We start from the raw sequence: 6,000 nt of genomic DNA, 5'->3' as shown, positions 1-6,000 counted from the left end.
ATAGGGACTGCATTGAATGTGTAGACTGCTTTGGGTAGTATTGACATTTTAACAATATTTGTTCTTCCAATCCATGAGCATGGAATATTTTTCCATTTCCTTGTGTCTTCTTCAATTTCCTTCATGAGTCTTCTATAGTTTTCAGTATACAGATCTTTTACATCTTTGCTTAGGTTTATTCCTAGGTATTTTGTAGTTCTTGGTGCAATTGTAAATGGGATTAATTTCTTGATTTCTCTTTATGTTGCTTCATTATTGGTGTATAGAAATGCAACTGATTTCTGTACATTGATTTTGTATCTTGTGACTTTGATGAATCCATGTATCAGTTCTAGCAGCTTTTTGGTGGAGTCTTTGGATTTTCCATGTGAAGTATCATGTCATCTGCGAAAAGTGAACTTTTGACTTCTTTGCCAATTCGGATGCCTTTTATTTCATTTTGTTGTCTGATTGCTGAGGCTAGGACTTCCAACAGTATGTTAAACAACAGTGGTGACAGTGGACATCCCTGCATGTTTCTGATCTCAGGGGGAAAGCTCTCAGTTTTTCCCCATTGAGGATGATATTAGCTGTGGGCTTTTCATATATGGCTTTTATGATGTTAAGGTATGTTCCTTCTATCTCAACTTGCTTAAGAGTTTTTATTAAGAAAGGGTGCTATATTTTGTCAAACACTTTTCCTACATCTATTGACAGGATCATATGGTTCTTATCCTTTCTTCTATTAATGTGATGTATTACATTGATTGGTTTGCAAATATTGAACCAGCCCTGCAGCCCAGGAATGAATCCCACCTGATCGTGGTGAATACTTCTTTTAATATACTGTTGAATTCGATTTGCTAGTATCTTGTTGAGAATTTTGGCATCATGTGATTTTCTTGACTCATAAACTTTGGATCAACAGCGTACTTGCGTGAAGTTGTTTGTTTCTGTACTAAAACGAGTCCTAGCAATCCTGATTCGGTCCTATGGTTCAGTCTATAGATATTTGCTTATGGTTACAATGTCAGTTTATGGTGAGAAGTCTGGCCCTATAAGCCTATTCCAGTTAAGAGTACCTGGTGTAATCTTTCTCGCCACGTCCCTGGGACTGTCCTTTGTTTGAGACACTTTAATGTGTAGCAGAGGACTTCAGGTAAGCATGTAGAGAAAGCAAAAACCACTTGTTGATTAGACTGAAGCCTCTGTTGATTTATTAGGCGAGGCAACTATATCAGAGAAGAGGAGAGTAAAATCCCACCGGGTTATGGTTTTTGCCAGTGTTTCTCAAAAGTAAGAATGTATGGTGGAAATGGGGACACAGACAAATCTACTTTTAAAAATAAACATGGGGAAGATAGAATGTACTTTTTTTGATTGGATAGTTTATCGCATTTTGTGGCCTTAATACATAATGCAAATCCTATAACAGTAGTAAGACGACTAAGAAATATGGAGCATTTTTTTTCAATATATGAAATTTATTGTCAAATTGGTTTCCATACAACACCCAGTGCTCATCCCAAAAGGTGCCCTCCTCAATACCCATCACCCACCCCCCCCTCCCTCTCACCCCCCATCAACCCTCAGTTTGTTCTCAGTTTTTAACAGTCTCTTATGCTTTAGCTCTCTCCCACTCTAACCTCTTTTTTTTTCCTTCCCCTCCCCCATGGGTTTCTGTTAAGTTTCTCAGGATCCACATAAGAGTGAAAACATATGGTATCTGTCTTTCTCTGTATGACTTATTTCACTTAGCATCACACTCTCCAGTTCCATCCACGTTGCTACAAAGGGCCATAAGAAATATGGAGCATTTTAAACATACATAATTAATTCTACCTACTCTCCCTCCTGATTGTGAATGAGAGACACATCATGGGTTATAACGTGAGAGATGAAGCCTCTGGCATTTTAGCTATCCCGGAAGCACCAAAGATGGTTTGACATGTGAAAACCCATTGCATTTTTATAAACTACCGAACTGATCTTAGGAAGGTAATGTCAAAAAGAATTTTCAAAAAAGAATCATCCCTAGCTTAAGACGGAAGTATACATGCCTGGAAACAATGAATGGTTGTAGCGTGGCTACCTAATTAAAAAAATTTTTCTTTAATGTCCATTTTTTTTAGGTTTATTTATTTATTTTGAGAGGGAGAGACAGAGCACAAGCAGGGGAGGGGCAGAGAGAGGGAGAGACAGAATGCCAATCACTGATGGTACAGAGCCTGATACGGGGCTCAAACTCACCAACTGTGAGATCATGACCTGGGCAGAGAGCAAGAGTTGGATGCTTAACCAGTTGTGCCACCCAGGCACCCCAATGTCTGTTTATTTTTGAGAAAGAGCAGAGTGCCAGCAGGAGGGGCAGAGAGAGAGAGGGAGACCCAGAATCAGAAGCAGGCTCCCAGCTCTGAGCTGTCAGCACAGAGCCCAACGCAGGGCTCAAACCCATAAACTGCGAGATCATGACCTGAGCTGAAATCAGATGCTTAACCCAGGCACCGTTGCTGCCTATTAATCAGAGAAGCAATATGCTAGTACTAAATAAACATAACTGTAGATGGGCCCCTGTGTGGCTCAGTCAGTTAAGCGTTGGGCTCAGGTCATGATCTTGTGGTTTGTGAGTTCAAGCCTTGTGTCAGGCTCCGTGCTGTCAGTGCAGAGCCTGCTTGGGATTCTCTTTCTCTCTCTCTCTGCCCCTCCCCTGCTCATGCTCTCTCTTTCTCTCTCAAAATAAATAAACTTAAAAAAATAAACATAACTGGGGGCGCCTGGGTGGCGCAGTTGGTTAAGCGTCTGACTTCAGCCAGGTCACGATCTCGCGGTCCGTGAGTTCGAGCCCCACGTCGGGCTCTGGGTTGATGGCTCAGAGCCTGGAGCCTGTTTCCGATTCTGTGTCTCCCTCTCTCTCTGCCCCTCCCCCGTTCATGCTCTGTCTCTCTCTGTCCCAAAAATAAATAAATGTTGAAAAAAAATTAAAAAAAAAACTGTAGGTATGATTATAAGAAACTTTATTTAAGAAATGAGGAACTTCTGCTATTGTTTTGTTTTTAATATATGTGCTGCTGATGTGAGCACTGTTTTGTTTTTAAATAATCAAGGGCATGACAAAGCTCAAAACACAGCAAGTTATTCTGATCAGATATATACTATCTGCTATTTGGGCAGATTATACAGAAATTGAAAATAACTTTCACTACCTCTTGTTAAGAACAAACTGAGGATGTGAGGGTGATCTGGCTGTGACATCCGTCACCTCATTGATTGCCAGGGTTGATTTGGCTGATCTGGCTCGCTAGGCAGGTGTCCCCTTTCTACCTCACTGTTCCCTGTACGTCCCTTCCCCTCCCAAAGCTGCACGCGGTGGAAGAGGATGACCTTCCCCCATAAAGAAGGACTGTTCCTCCGTCAAGTGCATACAGGTCACTGTGCTCTTCTGCTAGAACCTCCAAACAAGCTCTCAAGGGCCATTTGTAGGAGAACGTAGGGTAGTTGAGCCCGCAAGACTCCAGACACATCCAAATGAGCCACTGCATGTGGCAGTCTGTCTTTCAGAAGAAGAAAAAGAAGAAGAAGAAGAAGAAGAAAGAGAAAAAGAAGAAGAAGAATATTCTAAGACTAGTGTGTCATTTTAACATAGAGAAAAACAAAACCAAATTCTACCCGTGTGTTAATATAACAATTGCCAGAAAGACCTTTTTAAAGTCTTATGACTAAGCCCATTAAAACAGAGCCAATTTTATCAAAATTTTAACATACTTCATTGTTTCCTTTTAGACTCATAATTTGCAGGTATTATAAACCAAGGAGACAAAGTTTCCTGGGGTGTCTGGGTGGCTCAGTCGGTAAGCATCCGGACTTTGGCTCAGGTCATGATCTCACGGTTTGTGACATCAAGCCCCATGTCGGGCTCTGTGCTGGTAGTTAAGAGCCTGGAGCCTGCTTTGGATTCTTTGTGTCCCTCTCTCTCTGCCCTTCCCCTGTTCGTGCTCTCACTCGCTCTCTCTCTCTCTCTCTCTCTCTCTCACAAAATTTAGTAAACATTTAAAAAAAAAATTTTAAAGGAAACAAAGTTTCCTTTTCATCAAACTTCTACAACTTACACATTCAAAATTTGTCTTTGCTAATCTTTCACATTCTGGCACAGTTTTTTACTTCAAGAGGAAATTGCTCTCTTTTTCCTTTGATAACAAAATTACACTCATAATCTTATTCTATATTCATATTTCTTTACTATTCCAGTTCTTAAGATAGTCTCAATGCCCCATATAAATTACAATGTTTTCTAGGTTTATACATTTATTTGAATAGAATTGTCATTGTTACAGAGTAGATTTTTCTTCTTGAAAGATGACATGTTCATACATTTGATCATATCTTATTTTGTGTATCTTAAAAAAAGATTTTTCTAGTTTTCATCATATTGAATAAAATGAGATCCTAGCCATTTCTCTTTTTTCCTGCTTTATTGAGATACAATTGACACTGAACATTGTGTTAAGTTTAAGGTGCCCAACATGTTGATATGATACATTCAAAAACTGCAAAATGATCACCGCCATCGTATCAGCTACCACTTCCATCTGGTCACATAGGTACCATTTCTTTTCTGTGGTGACAACATTGAGATCTTAGCACATAAATTACATCTTTTAAGTAATGTAAATACCTTCTATTTCCTCAAGTAAATAACTGCAGGCAGGTAACTGAGTATGGTTTGAAATATACAAACATTAAGTGGACCAGCAAAACAAACATTTACAAACCTATGACCACACACATCCCATTTGCATTTCTTAAAATGGCAAAATTGAATGTATACATTCACGAACCCCAAAGGTTTATCTACTCTCAAACATGTAAAAATACAAGGCAAAGGTGAGTGTGTGTGTGTGTGTATACCATACTTAGTGATGAATGTTTTTGTGTTCTATCTTCCTTAGAAATTATCCAGACAGTAATTTAATATCACTCTAAATTCTTAAAGTGTAATGAAAACCTTGGAAATTATATTTAAGCTGATATATTATAGAGTAACCTAATCATTGATAATACAAATGAATCAGGAAATTCAGATTAACTACAGTCTCCATAATTAAACATAAAATGTGCTCCATCACTCTATGACATCAGCTCGTTCTATATTCTTCATGGTTTCACGAATTAATATCATTCTGATTATTTATTTGTTTGCTTATTTATGGTGAACATTTCCCCTCTAGATGCCAACAACTATAAAGAGACTTTGTCTTATGGTGCCTGGTACACGTATGAGACTTTCCATGAAGAGTTTTGAATAAACACATGAATGAAATCTTTCCTCACAATCATTGTGACAGAAGGAATCGGTCTCATTTCACTGTTTTACAAGTGAGGAAACTGAGGCATTGATGATCATTTAGCTACTAAGTGACAGACTGAGAATTTTGGTTTCCTGATTTCCAAACCAATATACCACATTATTTCCCAAAACTAAATAAATAAATGTACTTGTACAAGTGAAAAACATATGAAAGAAGAAAATTCTTGTTTAAGTGTGATTCACAGAGAGGCATTCTGTGAGGCATGTGAGCGCAAAGCCAGATGCGGGGCTCAAACTCATAAAACTGTGAGATCATGACCTGAGCCAAAATCCAGAGTCTGACACTTAATGCACTGAACCACCCAGGCGCTCCCCCGACCCCCCACCCCCCGGCCTGCTTTTTGAATTCTTGGTGGTTTTCCCTTTGGAGTACTTATAACTGAGGACCAAAGAAGTGAAATGTGAGTTTTTCCCTGATTTTTGCTGTAACAAAGCTTGCTACTGAAATTGGCTATCTTTTCCTTCCTACTACCCGAACACAGCAGCCCTTATTCTTCTCTTCCAAAGCCCCCTTGGCAAAATCAGCCCAGCTGAGACATCAGAGCTAATGCAGTATGTTTTCCATAGGGCATTCAATTTTCTCTTTCTGCTTGCTTTTTGGGGGCCAGGGAAGACCATTATGAAAGATAATGATAGAGATATTGATAGGGGTGCCT

This window comes from Prionailurus viverrinus, chromosome A1 (genome assembly GCF_022837055.1).
Source record: "Prionailurus viverrinus isolate Anna chromosome A1, UM_Priviv_1.0, whole genome shotgun sequence".
Classification (NCBI taxonomy): Eukaryota; Metazoa; Chordata; class Mammalia; order Carnivora; family Felidae; genus Prionailurus; species Prionailurus viverrinus.
The sequence above is the reverse complement of the archived record's forward strand: the minus strand, read 5'-3'. Positions refer to the sequence as shown.